At 39.1% G+C, this 24907-nt stretch overlaps 1 protein-coding gene across 6 annotated transcripts in view; it reads right to left on the reverse strand.

Annotated features, from left to right (window-relative positions):
• Positions 1-24907, reverse strand: part of DENND5B (DENN domain containing 5B) — a 330200-nt gene that overhangs the window by 264451 nt on the left and 40842 nt on the right. Inside the window, exon 1 of one of the 6 annotated variants that reach the window (XM_050750276.1) lies at positions 348-8558. The exons of the other annotated variants lie outside the window; for them this stretch is intronic. The gene's annotated coding sequence lies outside the window, so the exon portion shown is untranslated. Of the gene's footprint in view, positions 1-347; positions 8559-24907 lie in introns of those variants that run through there. 6 annotated transcript variants of the gene reach the window in all.

Genomic DNA, 24907 nt, shown 5'->3' on the forward strand with positions numbered 1-24907 from the left:
ACAAACACTATCCAACTTACAGATTTCAAAATGAATTGTGATAACATCTACAAAAATCAGTTTCCTGTAGATAGTCTGCACTGAAGTTCTTACTAATAAAATCAACTATAGGGTGCTACAGAACTTTTTAACCTTGTTTCCAAAATACGGGAAGACAATTTAGCATTATTGCAGTTTCCAGGCACTTATAATGAATTAAAATGAAACAGTTGTTAATCATATGCAGCAAATCACTAGCTAGCATAGAAGTTAGGCAGCTAGCATAGAAACTAGGCAGATAATGGAACTGAAATAAACTTAGCAAAGAAAGCAATAAAAAGATAATGTGAGCCATATAAATAACTTACATTTTTCTAGTAGCTACTTTTTTTTTTGAGACTGAGTCTCGCTTTGTCTTCCAGGCTGGAGTACAGGGGTGCGATCTCGGCTTACTGCAACCTCCGCCTCCTGGGTTCAAGTGATTCTCCTGCCTCAGCCTCCTGAGTGGCTGGCACTACAGGCGTGTGCCACTACGCCCGGCTAATTTTTGGTATTTTTAATAGAGACGGGGTTTCACTGTGTTAGCCAGGATGGTCTCGGTCTCCTGACCTCATGATCCGCCCACCTTGGCCTCCCAAAGTGCTGGGATTACAGGTGTAGCTACATTTAAAAAATAGTTAAAAACAAAAACAAAACAGGAAAATTTCATTATGACAATAAATTTTACTTCTTGTAGCCAAAATAATGCTCCAACATGTAATAAATATACAAAAATTTTAGTGAGATTAAGTCTTTGAAATCTAGTGAGTATATTACATCTCCACTCATCTCATTTTGAACTAGTCAAATTTCAAATACTCAAGTCACATGTGGCTAAGTGGCTCTCATATCAAATAGCAGCAGAGCCTTAGATCATTACAGGTTTTTTTTTTTTTTTTTTCCCAATTACTCATAAGGGATTGCCTGGCTATAAGGATGCCAAGGAAAATAACGCTAATTGAATAAAATAGGTGTCAAAAACAATAGAAAAGGTTATATCACTGTTATGTATAGTAAGTTGAGAGATAAGGCATTAGAATTCCACTGTACATTCTGTGGGGTGTGCAGATAAAATTCTTTCTGTTTTTTAATACTTAGAGACAGGGTCTCACTGTGCTGCTCTGGCTGCACTCAAACTCCCGGGTTCAAGTGATCCACCTGCCTCAGCCTCCAGAGTAGCTTGGAAATACAGGCATACACCACTGCACCTGGCTATTCTACCAATACTTATTTTTGTAGACTGAACTGTACAGGGTTAAGTAAAATTATAATTAGAAAGTCGGTGATTGTATTTCAATTAAATTTAAGAAACAGTTTCATTTTTGTCTGTCCTATACAAGATGCCTACATAAAACAGAAACGTGTGTGGGTTTTTTTTAGTGGCTTTTCTACTCCTGTATATCTAGTGTCAGTAAAGACCACTACCATCCATTCAAACCATTAAACCAAGGAATGATTCTTGCTTCCTCCTGCTTCCCCTAGCCCATTTAAATAATTGCCTGTGATGCTAAGTTCCTCTCCATCCCCATGCCTTAGTTTAGGTCCACATCATCTCTAGTCCAGACTACTTCAGGAACCTCCTACCTGGTCTCCCTATCGACCAGACTCCATACTATTGCCAAAATCATCTTCTTAACACGCTAATCTGATCATTACAATCCCCTGCATAAAATCTTTCAGTGGCTCTTTATGATTGGATAAAATTTCCTTAGCTTGTAATATAAATTTATATTTGGCCCTTGGCTACCTCTTCAATTCTATTTATTACCCTTCCCCTTCTCTCTCATGTTAGCTGTAGTAAATTATTTGCTGTCATATACTCACCCCTTTCTGCTTTTACAAATGTTTTCCCTCAGTTTAAGACATTCCCCTTCAATCCCTGCCCACTTAGCAAACATCTGCTCCTGGTGCAGTTACATTCTCAGTGAAACTTTCCCCATCTCCCACTAGGAAAAGTTAGATAAACACCTCTAAACTCCGATTTACAGCATCTATCACATTGTGCAGTAGAAAAGGCTAAACTGAGAGTCAATTACCTTTGGAAATTTCTTAGGAAAGCATGGCCATATCAGGAACTAAAATTTGCTGTACTCTGCAGTCCTTCCTAAATTCATGTACCTCCCTTTGAAAGCTAGACTGATCCCAATTTCATAGGTCAGGCAAATACCAAAGAGGTTCTAACTAGTTCAAAATTTAAAAACTACTAAAATTGCTATTATTATTATTGTTTTGAGACAAGGTCTGGCTCTATCACCCTGGCTGAAGAGCAGTGGCACGATTTAGCTCACTGCAACCTCTGCCTCCTGGGCTCAAGCCATCCTCCCCAGTTCAGGGTCCCAAGCAGTTGGGACTACAGGCACACACCACCATGCCTGGCTAACTTTGTATTTTTTGTCGAGATGAGGTTTCACCATTCTACCCTCGCTGGTCTCATTACTCGTGAGCTCAAGCGACACACCTGCCTGGCCTCATCCTGGGATTACAGGTGAGCCACTGCATACGGCCTTTTTTACTCTTTAACTCTCCAATAGCTTACTGCATTTGTTCAGTTCTTACCTGATCCCAGTAAAGTATCCATGACAAAAACATCTAAATACCTTTCCTTTTTTAGGCAGGAGGGAGAGGGGCTTATATGCAGGCTTTGACTTCCAGTTTTATTGAGGGTGGCTTCATCCCTTAGAACAGCTTTGTTGTTGTTCTCAGACCTACAGTGGTGCTGTGAAACTCCCAAGCATTGGGTTATAGGGGACCAATTTGGGACATTCCCTGAGGATGTTAGCATCCCCAGAATAGGAGGGAAGGTGAGATAAATGTGCCTTTTTTTTTTTTTTTAAAAGAAAAAGCTTCACTCTCACCCAAGCTGAAGTGCAGCGGCGTGATCTCAGCTCACTGCGCCCTTCGCCTCCCAGTTTGAAGCAATCATCCCGCCCGAACTTCCCAAGAAACTGAGATTACAGGCATGCACCACCACACCTGGTTAATTTTTGTATTTTTAGTAGAGATGGGGTTTTGCCATGTTGTCCAGGCTGGTCTCAAACTCCTGGCCTCAAGTGATCTGCCTGCCTTGGCCTTCCAAAGTGTTGGGATTACAGGTGTGAGCCACCACACCTGGCCTATTCTTGCAATTTTGGAAGATTTAGGGGGCTGGCAGGAGATAAGACTGAGATTGTTTAGGCCATGCTGTTGCTGACACAACCCCGGCACTTAAATGGGAATGCAGTGGCCTAAGTGTAAGGCAACATATCTCTCAACCATTTCACCAAAACAAAACAAAACACAAAAAACATTTCTGAGTGAATGTCTGGCCATCTTAGTAGCATCTTATTAATCTGCTTTGACATTATCCTAAAAATAAGCTTCTCCTCAAAAAAAAAAAAAAAAAAAGAGTTGTACAACACTGTGAATGTATTAAATGCCATTAAATTGTACACTTCAGAATGGTTAATTTTATGTTATACAAATTTTGCCTCGATTTTTAAAAATGAAAAAAGAGTATATGACAAGAAGGGTTACTATAGGATTACCAAAGCCATTACATTTTCCCTCATTTGTATGTACATGACACACTGGTTCTATAATGTTGCCCAAGAATAGATCTTGAATCCTAAGACTGCTGCGATGGGGCTCTGAGAGAAGAGATTATAATGTCAGAATACTTAGCTCCTAGGATGTGATTAAGTTTATTTGGTTCATCACTAAAGTGGTATCATAGCATTCTTTCTACCATAGTAAAGGAAATGAATCCTAATTAACATCTGTAATAGCTCAGTGGGCCTCTTTGTCTTTTAAGTGAAAACTACTGAGCCCCTTTGTTTTTGGATCATGTCATAGAAACATTGGTGGTACAATTCAAGTGGTGAGGAATCAATTAATGCATGGAATAAAAAAAGAGCTGAAAAGACAGTAGTAAACATAGGGCTAATTTATGAATTATCATATTTTTAATGAAATTACCTTTTATTAGGAAACTCTAAGAGGTCTATTTCTCTCCTTTTGAATTTGGGCTTGCCTTGTGACCAGCAGAATATGGCAGAAATGTCACTGTGACAGTCCTAGGTCCAGCCCTTAAGAAAGTCCTGGCAGCTCCTATTGTTTCTATCTTATAATTCATTTAAGAAGCCTGGTTGGGACGGGCATGGTGGTTCACACCTGTAATTCCAGCACCTTGGGAGGTGCAGGTGGGCAGATCACAGGTCAGGAGTTCAAGACTAGTCTGGCCAACATGGTGAAACCCCCTCTCTACTAAATATACAAAAAATTAGCTGGGTGTGGTGGCACACACCTGTAATCCCAACTACTCGGGAGACTGAGGCAGGAGAATCGCTTGAACCCAGGAGGCGGAGGTTGTAGTGAGCCAAGATCATGTCATTGCACTCCAGCCTGGGTGACAGGGCGAGACTCTGTCTCAACAAAAAAAAAAAAGAAGAAAAAAAAAATACAGAAGCCTGGGCTAACCTAGAATAATAAGAATGACATGTAGAAGTGGGGAGAGGCCTGCCTGGGCCCCAGACATTACAGTCACTCAAGTCAAACGACAGAAGATATTGTGAAAATCCAGCCACATTAGTTACCCCAGCTGACACCATGTGAAGCAGAACGTCATGAGAATTTGCATTTGATAAATCAGAATTTTAAGAAATAGAATCTCACTGGTGATTTAAGCCACTGTTTGGAGTAATCAGTGAAACCTCAACAGATAACTGATCTATCCCACACATTTCTTAACCAATTTTCAAGTAGAACCATAGATTTAGAATTAGAATTGTATCTCTGCTAGTTAAACTGACGATCACTCTGATCCCAAAGAATCTTTTTTTTTTTTTTTCTGAAACGGAGTCTTGCGCTGTCTCCCAGACTAGACCGCAGTGGCACAATCTCAGCTCACTGCAACCTCCGCCTCCTGGGTTCAAGCGATTCTCCTGTCACAATTCTTCTGTCTCAGTCTCCTGAGTAGCTGGGATTACAGGCGCATGCTGCCGCATCTGGCTAATTTATTTTGTATTTTAGTAGAGATGGGGTTTCATCATGTTGCTGCCCAGGCTGGTCTCAAACTCCTGAGCTCAGGCATTCTGCATGCCTCAGCCTCCCAAAATGCTAGGATTACAGGCCCGAGCCACCGCGCCCAGCCAAACTTTTTCATTTTTGTCAGCCTAGTCATATTATTGAATTATACTGAGCTTGGAGTCAATTAATTCATTTTAAAGCCAATATATAACTATATGCCAAGTATATACTAGGAACTAGAAATACAATGAGTATACTGCTGCCCTCAAAGACTATGAAATTCCATGAGGAAGACAAACAAATAAACAACTAGAATAGTGAAATAAGTTTTCTGAAAGAGGCATCTACAGTGTGATGACACAACATAGCAGAAGAGTACTTAACCTGGAATATATAGAAGCTTTCCTAACCAATCCCCCACAACAACATGGACTCAACAACTGCTTTGTTTCCCTTATAATACATAATAGCTGGTGTCCACAGTGGACCAAATGCTCATGGCAGTGAACTTCCGCTTCCTCTACTTGGATTTGCTTACCAAGAGCCACTCCTAACCTGTTTAAGCAGTTGTACATGATACTGAATTAATAACTTAATTAATTTTAAGTAAACCTATGAGGCTGGATGTGGTGGCTCCTGACTATAATCCTAGCACTTTGGGAGGTCAAGGTGGGGTTTTTCTAAGAAAGACCACAAAATACTAGTCAGTAAATTCTTACTCAAAGTGATGCAGGGTTCACAAGTCCCACCTCCTACTCCAAAAAGAAAAAGCCTTGGTCCTAAAACAAAAGGTTGATGAAAACACACATACATGGTAAGAATGTTTAAAATATGCATGCGACCTTTTCTTTATAGTTTATCAGGCTTTTCATTAGTTGGTATGGACTACAGTGGAAAAATACACTTCAACTGCAACAGTCTCGGAAGAGAGAAATAAGAATGCCAGGGGGGAAATTCAGACTGCTGTTGTATGAGGGATGACCAATGATCAAAACATAAGTCTTGGCCTGTGTGGTGGCTCATGCCTGTAATCTCAGCACTTTGGAAGGATGAGGAGGGAGGATCACTTGAGGCCAGGAGCTGGAGACCAGCCTGGGCAACATGGTTAAACCCAGTCTCTACTAAAAATATAAAAATTAGCTATGTGTGGTACACATGCCTGTAGTCCCAGCTACTTGGGGGGCTGAGGAAGGAGAATCGCTTGAACCTGGGAGGCAGAGGTTGCAGTCACCCGAGACTGTGCCACTGCACTCCAGCCTGGGCGACAGAGTGAGACTGTCTCAAAAAATAAGTAAAACTGAAAATAAATAAATAAAACGTATCTAAAAAGATGGAAGCTGAAAAGGACTATGACCCAATCCAGTAAAATCATCAATAGCATAAACAAAGTAGACCCGGATTTGTTTATCAAATGCTAAAAGGCTGGAATAAAGGCAGCCTTTAACAAGGCAGGTTTTTTTTGTTTTGTTTTTTTTTTTTGAAACAGAGTCTTGCTCTGTTGCCCAAGCTGGGATGCAGTGGCACAATCTTGGCTCACTGCAACCTCCCGGTTCAAGCGATTCTCCTGCCTCAGCCTATCCGCCACCAATCTCCCCAAACCCTCCACATCCACAGCTGGGACTACAGGTGTGCACCACCACACCTGGCTAGTTTTTTTATATTTTTAGTAGAGACGGGGTTTCACCATGTTGGCCAGGCTGGTTTCAAACCCCTGACCTCAAGTAATACACCTGCTTTGGCCTCCCAAAGTGCTGGCATTACAGGAATGAGCCACCATGCTGCACCATAAGACAGGTTTTTACTGGTACAAAATCATCCTTACTAGAAAATAAGCTCTATGAAAAGCAAGGACTTTGTCTATTTTTGCTCACTGATCTGTTCCTCTCACTAACAGGGCCTAGAAGGCCTGGAATAAATAAAGACCCTAAATAATTATTTAAAAGTTGAAAGAATCAATTGAATGACCTAGCCACGATACTCTCTGACATTTACAAAGGAAGGAATATCCTTGAAAATTAAGAAAAAACAAAAACAAAAGAAAACCCAAAAGCAAAGAAAAACAAAAACAACAACAAAAAAAAAAAAGAAAAAGAAAGAAAGAAAGAAATTTGAGCAAGGTAAGCTTAGGATAAGCAGAGGACAGTGTGACTTGACACATCAACTTAGAGACCCAGTTTTCTATAGCACTCTCTTAATTCCCATTATCTGAGAACCCTACTCTCTCTTTTACTGATTCTCTCACCATTTCTCAGGCCTTTGTCCCTGTTCTCTTGCTCCCTTCCATTCCCCATTCTTCCTCTACTAAAATTATATGCTCAAGATAACATCTACAAATGACCAATAGGCACATGAAAAGATGCAACATCATTAGTCATTAGGGAAATACAAACTGAAACCACAATTCCACTTCACACCCACTTGCATGACTAAAATAGAAAAGACAGACATTAACACATGTTGGCTTGGATGTAACGAAATTGGAAACCTCATCCATTGCTGGCGGAAATGTAAAAGAATAACTACTTTGAAAAATAATCTGCTAATTCTTCAAGTGGTTAAACATAGTATATACCCAACATTAATGAAAACATATGTCTGTCCATGCAGAAATCTGAATGTTCATAGCAGCATTATTCATAATAGCCCAAAAGCAGAAACAACCTAAATCTCCATCAACTGATGAATGAAAAACCAAAACATAATTCTATAAAATAGAATATCTGGCAATAAATAGGAATGAAGTACTGATAGGTGCTACAATGTGGATGAATCTTGAAAATGTTATGCAAAGTGAAAGATGTCAGACACATACTGTACAATTCTAATTATATGAAATACAAGAATAGGCAAGTTTACAGAGATATAAAGAATATTTGTTGCCAGGAGCTGAGTGAAGGGGAGAATGAGTGAACACAGGTATGGTGTTTCTTTTGTGGCTGATGAAGATGTTCTAAAATTTATTGTGGGATGGTTGCACAACTCTGTGAATATATGCATAGGCAATTGAGTTGTTTGTTTTAAATGGTGCACTTGATATGTATACGTTAATAGTATCTCAGTAAAGCCATTTTAAAAAATTATATGAGGTCAGGCATGGTGGCTCACACTATAATCCCAGAACTTTCGGAGGCCAAGATGGGTGGATTGGCTTGAGCTCAGGAGCTCAAGACCAGCCTGGGCAGCTTGGAGAAACCCCTTCTCCACAGGAAAAAAAAAAAAAAAAAAAAATAGCCAGGTGTGGTAGCAAGTGTCTGTGGTCCCAGCTACTCTGGAGGCTGAGGTGGGAGAATCACTTAAGCCCAGGAGGCAGAGGTTGCAGTGAGCTGAGATTGTACCACTGCACTCCAGTCTGGGCAGTGGAAGTGAAACCCTGTCTCAAATAAATTTCTTTTTCTTTTCTTTTTTTTTTTTAATTATACTTTATGTTCTAGGGTACATGTGCACAATGTGCAGGTTTGTTACATATGTATATATGTGCCATGTTGGTGTGCTGCACCCATTAACTTGTCATTTACATTAGGTATATCTCCTAATGCTATCCCTCCCCCCTCCCCTCACCCCACAACAGGCCCCGGTGTGTGATGTTCCCCTTCCTGTGTACAAGTGATCTCATTGCTCAATTCCCACCTATGAGTGAGAACACGTGGTATTTGGTTTTCTGTTCTTGCGAAAGTTTGCTGAGAATGATAGTTTCCAGCTGCATCCATGTCCCTACAAAGGACACGAACTCATCCTTTTTTATGGCTGCATAGTATTCCATAGTGTGTATGTGCCACATTTTCTTAATCCAGTCTGTCACTGATGGACATTTGGGTTGGTTCCAAGTCTTTGCTATTGTGAATAGTGCCGCAATAAACATACATGTGCATGTGTCTTTATAGCAGCATGATTTATAATCCTTTGGGTATATACCCAGTAATGGGAGGGCTGGGTCAAATAGTATTTCTAGTTCTAGATCCTTGAGGAATCACCACACTGTCTTCCACAATGGTTGAACTAGTTTACAGTCCCACCAACAGTGTAAAAGTGTCCCTATTTCTCCACATCCTCTCCAGCACCTGTTATTTCCTGACTTTTAATGATTGCCATTCTAACTGGTGTGAGATGGTATCTCATTGTGGTTTTGATTTGCATTTCTCTGATGGCTAGTGATGATGAGCATTTTTCATGTGTCTGTTGGCTGCATAAATGTCTTCTTTTGAGAAGTGTCTGTTCATATCCTTTGCCCACTTTTTGATGGGGTTGTTTTTTTCTTGTAAATTTGTTTGAGTTCTTTGTAGGTTCTGGATATTAGCCCTTTGTCAGATGAGTAGATTGCAAAATTTTTCTCCCATTCTGTAGGTTGCCTGTTCACTCTGATGGTAGTTTCTTTTGTTGTGCAGAAGCTCTTTAGTTTAATTAGATCCCATTTGTCAATTTTGGCTTTTGTTGCCATTGCTTTTGGTGTTTTAGACATAAAGTCCTCGCCCATGCCTATGTCCTGAATGGTATTGCCTAGGTTTTCTTCTAGGGTTTTTATGGTTTTAGGTCTAACATTTAAGTCTCTAATCCATCTTGAATTAATTTTCGTATAAGGAGTAAGGAAGGGATCCAGTTTCAGCTTTCTACTTATGGCTAGCCAATTTTCCCAGCACCATTTATTAAATAGGGAATCCTTTTCCCATTTCCTGTTTTTGTCAGGTTTGTCAAAGATCGGATGGTTGTAGATGTGTGGTATTATTTCTGAGGGCTCTGTTCTGTTCCATTGGTCTATATCTCTGTTTTGGTACCAGTATCATGCTGTTTTGGTTACTGTAGCCTTGTAGTGTAGTTTGAAGTCAGGTAGCGTGATGCCTCCAGCTTTGTTCTTTTGACTTAGGATTGTCTTGGCAATGCAGGCTCTTTTTTGGTTCCATATGAACTTTAAAGTAGTTTTTTCCAATTCTGTGAAAAAAGTCATTGGTAGCTTAACGGGGATGGCACTGCATCTATAAATTACCTTGGGCAGTATGGCCATTTTCACGATATTGACTCTTCCTATCCATGAGCATGAATGTTCTTCCATGTGTTTGTGTCCTCTTTTATTTCACTAAGCAGTGGTTTGTAGTTCTCCTTGAAGAGGTCCTTCACATCCCTTATAAGTTGGATTCCTAGGTATTTTATTCTCTTTGAAGCAATTGTGAATGGGAGTTCATTCATGATTTGGCTCTGTCTGTTACTGGTGTATAAGAATGCTTGTGATTTTTGCACATTGATTTTGTATCCTGAGACTTTGCTGAAGTTGCTTATCAGCTTGAGGAGATTTCAAATAAAATTTTTTAAAAATTCTATTAATACTTGAAGGGCAAGTTTAAATGTGATCTTCTCCCTATTTCTCACCTCACTCAGTTAACATTAATAATTTCATCTGTGCTATCTAACCAGTTGTTATTATAATCTGTTAGTTATATATTACCTATATTAGAACCCAGGCTAGTAAAAAACTTATTCAAATTTCTTTACATCCCCCTTCACAAGGAGGAGTTCCATACAGTTCATTACACAGGGTAGGTACCTAACACATCTTGATTTTGCTACAGAAATAATTACATTTACCCATTAAAATGTCACAAACAGTTAATGGTTATGCTAGGATTCACTTCTTCAAATGACAACATGAACAGGATTGGGAAGCTCTGATGGCAGAAGAGAAGAGACTAGATAAACTCTGCATTTGACCCAGAAAATATGTCAAATCCTGTGATCACATATAAAGTTCAACAACGCCCTGTGGCTATATATTCTAGTGCTCCTAAGCTTTACCTTTCTTTCCTTTAGAAATATTCACATGATGTGAATGCTGAGGCATAAATAAACAAAAGAAATATTCACTTAAGCAAATAATCCACAAGAATCTTTCAAGAAATAGTCTCTGCACAGATTAGGGGAGACTAAAGAGACATAACTAAATGCAATGTGGGCCGGGCATGGTGGCTCATGCCTGTAATCCCAGCACTTTGGGAGGCCGAGGCAGGCAGATCAACTGAGGTTGGGAGTTCGAGACCAGCCTGAACAACATGGAGAAACCCTGTCTCTACTAAAAATACAAAATTAGCTGGGTGTGGTGGCACATGCCTGTAATCCCAGCTACTAAGGAGGCTGAGGCAGGAGATTCACTTGAACCTGGGAGGTGGAGGTTTCGATGAGCCAAGATCGTGCCATTGCACTCTAGCCTGGGCAACAACAGCAAAACTCCGTCCCAAAAAAAAAATGCAATGTGGGATCCTGGATTGGACAGTGGAACAGCAAAAGGGTATTAGTGGAAAAATTCGTGAAATCCAAGTGAAGCCTGGAGTTTAGTTAGTAGTATTATTCCAATGTTAATTTCTTAGTTTTGATAAATGTACATTGGTTATGTGAAATGTTAACACTTGGACAAACTGGGTGAAGGGCAAACAGGAATTCTACACCGTCTTTGGAACTCTTCTGCACATCCAAAGTTATTTTGAAACACAGTTGTGACTCTACTGTGAATTAAGGCAAAGAAGGATATATTCATCCTGAAGTATTTGCATATTCATCCATTCAACAAATTATTTTGGGCCTGCTATGAACATAACATCATGGGATGACTCTGGGAACAAAACAAAGATTCCTGCCACCATGGTGCTTATAATTCAGTAGAGAAAGCAGGCAATAAATAATAAACATAGTAAGTTACACGGTATGAGAGAGGATAATATGGAAAAACACAACAGTAAAGCAGCATTGAGGGATCGGCAGTGGGAAGCCGGTGGAGAATCACAATTTTAAAAATAGTCATCTGGAAAGGACTCACTGACACAAGGCATTTAAGCAGACATGAAGGAGGTGAGACAGTGAGCCAAAAGATACATGGGGGGAAGAGCTTTCCGGACAACCAGAACAGCTAAGGCAAAGGTCATAAGACAGGAGCATGCTCAGACTGGGAAATGGCAAGACAAAAGCAATACAATTAGTGAAGGGGAGAGAAAGCTCCAGAGGTTATGGGTGGTCAGATCATATGAGGGATCTGGCTTTTCCTCTGAACAAATGGGAGGCCACTGGAGACTTTTGAACAGAGGAATGCCATGCTTCGACTTAATGCTTTAAAAGAATCACTCCAGGCCGGGCGCAGTGGCTCAAGCCTATAAGCCCAGCACTCTGGGAGGCCGAGGCAGGCCTAAAAATACAAAAATTAGCTGGGCGTGGTGGCCCGCGCCTGTAATCCCAGCTACTCGGGAGGCTGAGGCAGGAGAATTGCTTGAACCCGAGAGGTAGAAGTTGCAGTGAGCTGAGATCGTGCCACTGCACTCTAGCCTGGGTGACAGAGCAAGACTCCATCTGGGAAAAAGAAAAAAAAAATCACTCTGGCAGTTGTATTAATAATATGCTTTATGCAACATCACCTACATGGTATTCTTGGAAAAAATGTTTAACATGAATCTAATTATGAGGAAACAATCAGATAATTCCACAACATGGGATAGTCTGCAAGACAATATTCCCAAACTCTTTAAATTAAAAACAGTCAGTGTCATGAAAAACAAAAAAGGTGAGGGGGATTATTTTAGATTAACAAGGTCATAAAACCCAAACACAATGAACAACCTTGATTGAAATCCTAAACAGGGGAATGTATTAATTTCCAATGGCTGCTGTAACAAATGACCTCAAACGATATGGCTTGAAATTTATTCTTTCAAGGTTCTGGAGGTCAGAAGTCAGAAATCAGTATTACTGGTCTGAAATCAAGGTGTCAGAGAGGCCGAACTCCCTCCAGAGGGTCTAGGGGAAAATTCATTTCTTGTTTCTTCCAAGTTCTGGTTGCTATGGGCATTCCTTGGCTTACAGATGCCTCTCTCTAAACTCTGCCTCTGTCTTCACGTCACCTCCTCCTGTGTGCGTCAAATCTCTCTTTGCCTCTCTCTAGAATGGTACATATGATAGCATTTAGAGCCAACCAGGATTATCTCTGCATCTCAACATCCTGAATCACATCTGTAAAGATACTGTTTTCCAAATAACATTAACATTCAGGTTCCAGGTATTAGGACCTAACATTTAATCTACCTAATAGGTAAAAGTGGTAGCAGTGGAGATAGTGAGAATGTATTTGAATTCTGGATATATTTGGAAGGGTGAGGCAACAATACTAACAGACTAAACATGAAGTAAGAGAGAAAGAGAGGAATAAAGAAAGGGTGCAAGGCTTTTCAGAGACTGCACTGTCAACTGACAAGAGGAAGATTACATTTCTGAGGAAACAACAGGAATCCAGTTTTGAACATACTGATTTTGGGATGCCAATTCAAACTGGAGATGTTAAGACAGCAGTCAGATATATTTAAGTCTGGATTTCAGGAGAGAAGTCTGGGCTGGAGAGGTAGATTTAGGACTCATCTGTAAAGAGATGATATTGGATCATATTAAAGTCATGAGGGGGTTGGGCGCGGTGGCTCACGCCTGTCATCCCAGCACTTTGGGAGGCTGAGGCGGGTGGATCATGAGGTCAGGAGATCGATACCATCCTGGCTGACACAGTGAAACCCTGTCTCTACTAAAAATGCAAAAAACTAGCTGGGTGTGGTGGCGGGCGCCTGTAGTCCCTGCTACTCGGGAGGCTGAGGCAGGAGAATGGCGAGAACTCGGGAGGCGGAGGTTGCCAGTGAGCCGAGATTGTGCCACTGCACTCCAGCCTGGGCAACAGAGCAAGACTCCATCTCAAAAAAAAAAAAAAAAAGTCACGGGGGTTGGGCACGGTAGCTCACACCTGTAATCCCAGCACTTTAGGAGGCTGAGGCAGGCGACCACCTGAGGTCAGGCCACTCTGGCCAACATGGCGAAACCCTGTCTCTACTAAAAAATACAAAAATCAGCCTGGCATGGTAGCGGGTGCCTGTAATCCCAGCTACTCAGGAAGCTAAGGTAGGGTGAATTGCTTGAACCCAGGAGGCAGAGGTTGCAGTGAGCTGAGATCGCGCCACTATACTCCAGCCTGGGTGACAGAGCAAGACCCTGTCTCAAAAAAAAAAAAAAAAAGTCATGAGGTATTGGATGAGATAACCAAGGGAGATAATGACACCAATCTATGAAATCACAAGATGCCTGACAGGGCAGAAAAAAACTAGAGAAAATCTTATAACCTCAGTCATCCTAAGACTGAATGGATCCAGCAGTTCTTTAAGCAAACTGCATCCAAAGGAGTCCACAGCACTCAAAGATCTTGGAAGATTTTCTGGTTCCCCTCAATTTAAAAATGTATGCAGCTAATTAAATGGCAGGTCCAGGATCCCTGAGATAGGAAACTTAGAACCAATATTCCACTTAAACATTCCACAAAAGCATTTCAAGTCCTACCAAAATAATTCAACAGCCATCACTCAAGAAAACATCCTTTAGGCTGGGCGCAGTGGCTCACACCTCACTTTGCAAGACCAAGGTGGGTGGATGGCTTGAGCCCAGGAGTTCGAAACCAGCCTAGGCAACATGGTGAAACCCCATCTCTACCAAAAATACAAAAATTGGCCAGTCTCATAGCCCGGTCTCAAAATAAATAAATAAAAATTTAAAAATAATTTTTTTAAAAAAGAAAACATCCTTTAAAAAATGCCCAACAAAATCATTTTATTAAGAATCTCTTACATTTTTAAAACATAGATAAAAACTGCTATAAATGCCATACAAATAGCCATTGCTTAAAATTCTGCATTCTCCCAAAAACCCACTTAGCACAACTGCATTTTTTTATTTTGTTACTGGCTTCTAGAAGGATCTAGAAACTTTGGGTTATACAAATTAAACACTATAGCACTATAGATCAATTTTAATGAAACTGAATACAACTGGACATGTTAACTAAACGACAATATACTAGTCACATATCTAAAGAGGAGCAACATTTTTCAAAAACAATATATGCGGCTGGGCGCGGTGGCTCATGCCTGTAATCCCAGCACTTTGGGAGGCTAAAGCAGGAGGATCACTTGAGGTCAGGAGTTCGAGACCAGCCTGGCCAACATGGTGAACCCTGTCACTACTAAAAATACAAAAATTAGCTGGGCATGGTGGCACACGACTGCAGTCCCAGCTACTTGAGAGGCTGAGGCAGGAGAATGGCTTGAACCCAGGAGGGGGAGGTTGCAGTGAGCCAAGATTGTGCCATTGCACTCCAGCCTGGGTGACAGAGCGAGACTCCGTCTCAAAAAAAAATAAAAATAAAAACAATATATGAATCAGTTTCAGGATTATTTGTGAAAAGTGAAACACTGTGTACGATATTTTGAATATACAAACATTTTTCTAGAAAGAAGGTTCAAAACATTTTATTATATTCTCAATGGGATCCATTATTCCAACATAGTTTAAAACTCTCAGGTTTGAATTAACATTGCTAAATACCTGAAAATGAAAATAAACCATAGTTGAATATGTCAGAATTGAAAAAAATTAAATATTAAAAATAGAACACACATTTTCCCACTCTTTAAAAATAATTATACTAAACAAAGAAGGGAAATTTGGCAAGTTAAAGCCATGTTCAGACATAATGAAAATTATTGAAGGAAAAGAGTCTCTAAAGAATTTCCTTAACAAAATAAGTACATTTACTTCTGAAAGCTTTAAGCCTTAGAGGAACCCAAGCCTGGGATCTCAAGTGTAAGTTGCTGCTATCAAAGTTGCCAGTGAGGTAATCAGCTAAAATCTTCCTATTTCTAGTAATTCAGCCAAGATTCATCTCCTATTTTACTCTAGGGATCTAAAAAGGGCTTTTAAATGATAAGAATGGGTAAAATTGAGAAAGCTCCTAAACACAAAAAGGAAGCAGAAACTGGCTAAGTAATTATTTTCAACACAGTTCAGTTTATGCAGTGTTCAAAGAAATGCATGCTTTCCTGAATTAAAAAGTTCTTAATACATTTAACATTAGGCATAATGTTGACTCAAAGTCTCTTTGGCTCTACACACATTACCTAACACTTTTATATCTTACTATGAGTTAATAACTGTGCTTAGAACTAACCTTTTTTTTTTTTTTTTTTTTTTTGTCCTTTTTACTTTGAGATGCAGTCTCGCTCTGTCGCCCAGGCTGGCGTGCAATGGCGCAGTCTGGGCTCACTGCAATCTCCGCCTCCTGGGTTCAAGCGATTCTCCTGCCTCAGCCTCCTGAGTAGCTGGGATTACAGGCGCGTGCCACTAAGCCCCGCTAAGTTTTGTATTTTTAGTACAGACAATGTTTCACCATGTTGGCCAGGCTGGTCTCGAACTCTTGACCTCAAGGGATCTGCCTCAGCCTCCCAAAGTGCTGGGATTACAGGAGTGAGCCACTGTGCCGGCCAGCACTAACTTGTATTAACTCATTTAATTCACATATACTATGGTAAACTGATTTTTTTTTTTTTTTCTGAGATGAATTCCTTGGACTGACAATAAGTACTATAGGTTTACTTTGGGGTTTGATTCAGAAGTTACTTCCACAAGAAAAGCCTTTTAAGTCCTGATTCCTGGCATCATGCTATTGTGGCTATAATCAACCTAGAATTACATTTCTTCCAGAATGAATTTAAGAATCTCATTAAGTTCAAAATTCACTTAAACACTGATGGACCCTGCAACTGCCTTGATCTCTCCGGGCGAAATTGAGCTTATAACTCCATTCTACTCACTATATCAGAAAAGCTGGAACTGGCCTAAAAGTAAAATCAGAATAGAGAGATACTTGTAGGCTACTTATTTGGAGACATGAAGGTCTTCAGCCAGACCTTACAGAGAATTACTTCACTTACTCAGGTAATGTTTATGGAGCCATTTCACTGTGCTGTGTACTGGAAATACAATACAGGATAAAAAAATACACTAGGGAACAAAAAATAACAAATGCCTGCTCTTGTGGAATTTCCAGTTTGGGGAGAAGACTGACATTAATCAAAGGATTGCAATTATGACTATATGGCTCTAAAGTGAGATAATTCTCTGAAAGAAAGAAGCACAGTTTACTTAATGTTGATTAAAATAAAGCGGTGGCATGGAGTACTCTGGGATGTCAGAGACTTCCCTGAGTGACAGATGCCTGACCTAGGACTTAAAGAATAGTCATTAATTAGGCAAAGACTGGGGGATGGGGGGAATAGGTAGGAAGCATTCCAAACTCAAAATAAGCCCAATGTGTCTGGAGGGCAAAGACACAGGGAGAGAGGGGAGGTTTAAGACAAGAGGGTGGGCAGGGTTTGCTAAGAAGTTTAGGCTCATAGATCTCAATATAACAGCAATGGAAAAATCATTGAGGTGGTTTTAAGTGGTGTAGAAGAGACCAGGCACGGAGGGGGAAAAATTCTCACTTTAAAAAGATCATTCTGGCTTCACTATGGAGAACACAGATGGGAGAATGGTCAGGATAGACTTGTGAGAAAATTAGTGAGTTATATTGTAGTGAAATAGGGAGGTGTGAGAATGATAGAGAAACGGGTAGATTTGAGACCTATATAGGAGATAAAACTGATGGCACCTGATAAGTTATTGAAGATAAAATCAGATATGGGGGATGGGGAAGAATGAGGTATTCAGATAACTTATAAGTATCTGGCTTTAGCAACTAGTTAGATTGTGGTACTAACTTGTTCCAAAAGGGAAGACTGGAAGAGAATCTGGTTTGCAATGAAAGACAGCATGTTCCATCTTAGATATGTTGATGATTATTTCACTGGCTGAATATTTTGTACAATGAGAGAAAAGTTTACCGTGGGACCAGAAGACCGAGGATCAAGTTCTGGGTTCAGACATTACAAATAGGACTCTGATTTTAACAAGTCACAATTTGTAGGCATCGGTTTTCTGAGGCTTATTTCATTGACTTGGACTACATCACCTGCAGTTCTTTCCTAAGCTTTGGAGACTAAGAGCTTGCACAAGTCATTGGATAATCATCCTTTTGATCTGATTAAAGAAACTACATGTAAAAAAGCTCACATTAAATATTGTGAGCTATTAAATATTGTTAAAATACGAATGCTTAAATTTGCCCTATTACAGTAGGCTTTCCAAATCTACAGTTCTGCTTCTGAAGACATGACCAACTGTGGATTGAAAATATTTGAAGAAAAAAAAACAATTTAAAAAGCCAATACAACAACAAAAAATATAGTACAACAAATAAAAAATACAGTACAACTGTTTACATGGCATTTACATTGTATTAGATATTATAAGTAATCTAGAAATGGTTTTTGTTGTTAAAACTTATACTTTATTTTCTTGAATGTTTATATTATGCTTTTTGTCACTATCTATACTGTTTTTTTTTTAAAGCCTGAGCCACTTTGTGGTTTTAGCCTCAATATAATAATAATCCCCTACTTTTAGAATTCCTTTTCCCTTATCACTTTGCCTTTGTATGGTTTCTATAAAATGAAGACCTTGGAAAATCAACATTTTCTGTGAACTCAAGAGATTATATAGGCAGTCCTCAAATCAGCAGGATTACGCAGGTAAAACCAGTTGGATAGTAGATACACTATGAGCTCTTTGACCACAATGTAGTTGTATGCATGTCTAAAAGGTCATACTGATTCACCATTAAAATAAAGATTACATGTAGGTTGACCAGGGAGGACTATCCATAGAATTGTGTGAACTGTGGTAGGGTTGGCAGTATACAACATTCATGGATGAAACACCTAGCTAACTGCTTTCCTAAAAATTATCTATTGTCTAAAAGACAAACATCTAGGTTTTTTTATGTTTTTTTTTTTCTTTAACTTACGAAGATTCAAGTCACTAATATGTTAGTTCTTCTGGTTTAAAATGAAAGTAACTGGCTATGGTAATGTAGAGAAGGCAGATGACTGCATCAGAATATTTAAGACTTAAATTTTGAGTTACCTCACCTTATAAAAATATATATCAATATACTAAATACTCAACAAAGATCCAGGATGTACAATATTTAAAAATACATTTCTCTTGGATCAGCACCAAGAATAATGTTTCTGTTCAACCTGCGTCAAGTTTGTTTTTTTGTTTGTTTTTTGGGGCAGAGTGTCTCACTTTGTGGCCCAGGCTGGAGTGTAGTGGTGCAATCTTGGCTTACTGCAACCTCTGGCTTCCAGGTTCAAGTGATTCTCACGCCTCAGCCTCCCAAGTAGCTGGGATTACAGGCATGTGCCACGATACCCAGCTTTTTATTTTTATTTTGTATTTTTAGTAGAGACAGGGTTTCATCACGTTGGCCAGGCTGGTCTCGAACTCCTGACCTCAAGTGATCTGCCTGCCTTGGCCTCCCAAAGTTATGTCAAGTGTTTAAGTTCAGGCGAGTTAAAATTATTTCTCATAAAAATCACAAGCTCCACAAAAATCATTAAAAATATATCCAAACACCTTTCAAATACATTCCGATATCAGGTCAGGCATTTCACTTGAAAGAACATAATAACAACTACCTTACCACTGAATTTTTGCAGTAAGATGTTTTAAGTCAACTTTGTCTTACGGGAATATTTTACATCTTACACAAAGGAGCCACTGGCACTTAGACACTTAAAATTACTAGAACCATTAAGACTGAGGTAAAGAATTTGTATAGCCTTCTACATATACTTGTCCTCCTGGCAATATCAAATGCCGTGTCTTCGAAGCTGTTTTTCAGCCCTGGTTTGATGTAATGGTTCATCAGGAGGAGCTCTAGGTTATCTGTGCTATCTCCTTTCCCAGCCACAAGACGCAAGGCAGTCAAGAGGCTTTGGTTTGATTAACTGGGTGTGGTGGCGTGTGCCTGTAGTCCTAGCTACTTGGGAGGCTGAGGCAGGAAGATCACTTGAATCTGGGAGGTGGAGGTTGCAGTGAGCGCAGATTGTACCATTGCACCCCAGCCTGGGTGACAGAGCAAGACCCTGTATCAAAAAAAAAACAAAAAAAGGCTTTTGTTTGGGCATTGATATCTGCATCATGCTGAAGTAAGAAAGAAGCCACTCTGGTACCACTTGCAAGTACTGTGCAGGGGTGTCCAGCCATCCACCATCACTGCATGAACATCTGCCCCTTATGCTATAAGCTCAGGGACCTAAGTGTCCACTGTAGGCTGCTCAATGAACACTAAGGATAAAGACATACTCATGGCTTCAGGTCTGACCCAGCATAGTCCCAGTGGTGGTAGCCACAGGAGTGACTCCGTCACCCTACCCCAGCTCCAGGTGGATTAGCACAGATAGACACACATACACACACACACATACACACACACACAAACACACAGACTCAGTTTGTTTGGGAGAAAGTAAGTGAAGAGAACCAGAGTCTCTGCCTGGTAATCCAGAGAATTCATTCAGGTCTTATCCAAAACTACCAAGGCGGTAACTCTACAAATCCGTAAGAACCACAGGTTACTAGGTTTGGGGTGCTCCCTAATGCAGATACGACTTAGATCACAATACCCAAGTTCAAATACCTGGAAAGGCTTCCTAAGAAGAACAGGTAAAAAAAAGTCTAGACTGCAAAGGCTACAATAAATACCTGACTCTTCAATGCCCAGACACCAACAAACATCTGCAAGTATCAAGACCATCCAGGAAAACATGACCTCACCAAATGAACTAAATAAGGCAGCAAGGACCAATCTTGGAGAAACAGAGATATGTGACTGATCTGGTTTGAATCTGTATCCTCACCAAATATCATGTCAAATTATAATCTCCAGTGTTGGAGGTGTGGCCTGGTGGGAGGTGACTGGATCATGGGGGTGGTCCTTAATGAATGGTTTAGCACCATCCCCTCAGTACTGTTCTCCTGACAGTGAGATTTGGTTGTTTAAAAGTGTGTGGCAGCTCTCTGCCCCTCTTCCTCCTGCTTCTGACCATGTGAGACGCCTTGCTCCCACTTTGACTTCCACCATGATTGTAAGTTTCCTGAGGCACCCTCAGAAGTCAAGCAGATGTCAGAATCATGTTTCCTGTACAGCCTGTGGAAACATGGGCCAATTTAACATCTTTTATTTCTAAATTTCCCAGTCTCAGGTATTCATAGCAATTTGAGAATGGACTAATACAGTGACCTTTCAGACAGAGAATTCAAATAGCTGTTTTGAGAAAACTCAACAAAATTCAAGGTAACACGGAGAAGGAGTTCAGAATTCTATCAGATAAATTTAACAAGGAGATTTAAATAATTAAAAAGAACCACGCAGAAATTCTGGAGTTGAAATATGCAACTGACATTGAAGAATGCATCAGAGTTTTTTAATAGCAGAAGGATCAAGCAGAAGAAAGATTTAGTGAGCCTGAGACTATTTAAAAATGCAGTCAGATGGGACACAAGAAAAAAGAGTAAGAATGAAGCGCACCTACAGGATCTAGAAAATAGCCTCAAAAGGACAAACCTAAGAGTTATTGGTCTTAAGCAGGAGGCAGAGAAAGAGATAGGAATAGAAGGTTTATTTTTTAAAAAAAGGTTTATTCAAAGAAATAATAGCAGAGAACTTTCCAAACCTAGAAAAGGTCATCAATATCCAAATATAAGAAGATTAATGAACACCAAGCAGATTTAACCCAAAAAAGGCTATCTCAAGGCATTTAATAATCAAATTCCCAAAGGTCAAGGATAAAGAAAGAATCCTAAGTGCTGAAGGAAAAAAACTTTTACCCCAGAATAATGTATCTGACTAAAATATCAAACATAGAGAACTAAAGACTTTCCCAGACAAACAAACACTGAGGGATTTCATCAACACCAGACCTAGCCTAGAAGAAATGCTAACAGGTATAGTTCAATCAGAAAGAAAAGGACATTAATGAGCATTAAGAAATTATCTCAAGGTACAAAACTCACTGGTAACAGTAATTACACAGAGAAACACAGAATAACACTGTAACTGTGGTGTGTAAATTACTCTTATTTTAAGTAGACTAAAAGATAAACAAATAAAAAATACAACAACTTTTCAAGACACACAGTACAATAAGATATAAATAAAAACAAAAAGTTAAAAAGCAGGGGGATGAAGTTTAGGTGTAAAGTGTTTATTAGTTTTCTTTTTGCTTGTTTGTTTATGCAAACAGTGTTAGGCTATTAGTGTAAAATAATAGGTTGTAAGATAGTATTTGCAAGCCTCATGGTAACCTCAAATCAAAAAGCATACAACAGATATACTGAAAATAAAAAATAGGAAATTAAAATCATACCACCAGAGAAGATCACCTTCACTAAAAGGAAGACAGAAAGGAAGGATGGAAGACAAGACCCACAAAACAACCAGAAAACAAGCAAAAAAAAAAAAAAATGGAAGGAGTAAGCCCTTGCTCATCAATAATAACACTGAATGTAAATGGACTAAGCTCCCCAGTAAAAAAAACAGAGTGGCTAAAGGGATTAAAAAACAAAACAAAACAAAACAAAACACAAGACTCAGTGATCTGTTGTCTGTTGCCTACAAGAAGCACACTTCACCTACAAAGACACACATAGACTGAAAATAAAGGGATGGAAAAACATATTCCATGACAATGGAAATCAAAAAAGACTAGCAGCTACACACATATCAGACGAAATAGATTTCAAGACAAAAACTAAGAAGAGACAAAGAAGGTCACTATATAATGATAAAGGGGGCAATTCAGCAAGAAGATGTAACAATTGTAATTGTATATGGAGGCAACACTGGAGCACCCAGATACAAAAAGCAAATATTGTTACAGCTAAAAAGAGAGACAGACTCCAATATAATAATAGCTGGAAACTTCAACATCCCATTTTCAGCATTTGACAGATCTTCCAGAGAGAAAATCAACAAACATCTGACTTAATCTGCACTACAGACCAAATGGACCTAATAGATATACACATAATATTTCATCCCAAAGCTGCAGAGTACACATTCTTTTCCTCAGCACATGGATCATTCTCAAGGACGGACCACATGTTATGTCACAAAACAAGTCTTAAAACATTAAAAAAAATGAAATAATACCAAGCATCTTCTCTGACCACAATGGAATAAAACTAGAAATCAGTAACAAGTGGAATTATTGAAAATTTTATTGAAATAAATTATAAAGGAAACACAACATACAAAAATCGATGGGATACAACAAAAGCAGTACTAAGACGCAAGTTTACAACTGTAAGTGCCTACATCAAAAAAGAAAAAAAACCCTCAAATAAACCACCATTTAACGATGCACATTAAAGAACTAGAAAAGCAAGAGCAAACCAAACCCCAAATTAGTAGAAGAAATAATAAAGATCAGGCGGGCATGGTGGCTCACGCCTGTAATCCCAGCACTTTGGGAGGCTGAGGCAGGTGGATCACTTGATGTCAGGAGTTCAAGACAAGCCTGGATAACTTGGTGAAACCCCATCTCTACTAAAAATTCAAAAAATTAGCCGAGCATGGTGGTGTGCGCCTGTAATCTCAGTTACTCGGAAGGCTGAGGCAGGAGGATAGCTTGAACCTGTGAAGCGGAGGTTGTAGTGAGCCAAGATCATGCCACTGCACTCCAGGGTGGGTAACAGAGCGAGATTTCATCTCAAAATACAAAACAAAACAAAATAAAAAATAAAGATCAGAGCAGAAATAAGTGAAACTGAAACAAAAAAAAATTTGCAAAACTTCAAAGAAACAAAACGCTTTTTTTTTTGGAAAAAAAATTGACAAACTGCTAGACAGACTAAGAAAAAGAGAAGACACAACTAAGTAAAATCAGAGATTAAGAAGGAAACATTCAACTGATACCACAGAAATTCAAAGGATGATCAGTGGCTGCTATGACCAACTATATGCCAATAAATGAGAAAATCTAGAGAAAATGGATAAATTCCTAGATACATACAACCTACCAAGATTGAGCCATGAAGAAATCCAAAACCTGAACAAACCAATAATAAGCAACAACATCAATGCCATAATAAAAAATCTCCCAGAAAAGAAAAGGCTGGGACCTGATGGCTTCACTACAGAAGAAAACCAGACATTTAAAGAACAAATACCAATCCTATTCAAACTATTCTGAAAACTAGAGGAGAAGGGAATAATTCCAAATTCACTCTATGAGGCCTGTATACCAAAATCAAAGACATATTACATATTAAAAGAAAAAAAGCTACAGACCAATATCACTGATGAAAATGAATGCAAAAATCCTCAACAAAATACTAACAAACCAAATTCAACAACACATTAAAAAGATCATTCATCATGACTAAACAGGATTTATCCCAGGGATGCAAGGATGGTTCAACATATGCAAATCAATCCATCTGATATATCTTCATATCAACAAAACGAAGGACGAAAACCATATGATCATTTCAATTGATGCTGAAAAACCACTTGATAACATTCGACATCCCTTCATAATAAAAACCTTAAAAAAACTGGGTATAGAAGAAATGTACCTTAACATAATTAAACTATATATGGCAGACTCTCAGCTAGTATCATACTGATAAGGAAAAAAAAAAAGCCTTTCCTCTAAGATCTGGAACACAACAAGAATATCCACTTTCACCACTGTTATTCAACACAGTACTAGAAGTCCTAGCTACAGCAATCAGACAAGAGAAATATATAACGCGCATCCAAATTGGAAAGGAAGGAGTCAAGTTATCCTTGTTTGCAGATTATATGATCTCATATTTGGAAAAACCTAAAGACTCTACCAAAAAACTATTAGAACTGATACAAAATCAGTAAAGTTGCAAGATACAAAATCAACCTACAAAAATCTAGCATTTCTATATGCCAACAGCAAACAATCTAAAAAAGAAATCAAGAAAGTAATCCCAGTTGCAATAACTACAAATAAAATTAAATACCTAGTAACCAAATAAATGAAAAGTCTCTACAATGAAAACTAAAACACTGGAGCAAGAAATTGAAGAGGACACAAAAAACTGGAAAGATAGTCTATATTCATGGGTTGGA

The sequence above is a fragment of the Macaca thibetana genome, chromosome 11 (assembly GCF_024542745.1).
Source record: "Macaca thibetana thibetana isolate TM-01 chromosome 11, ASM2454274v1, whole genome shotgun sequence".
NCBI classification, from domain to species: Eukaryota; Metazoa; Chordata; class Mammalia; order Primates; family Cercopithecidae; genus Macaca; species Macaca thibetana.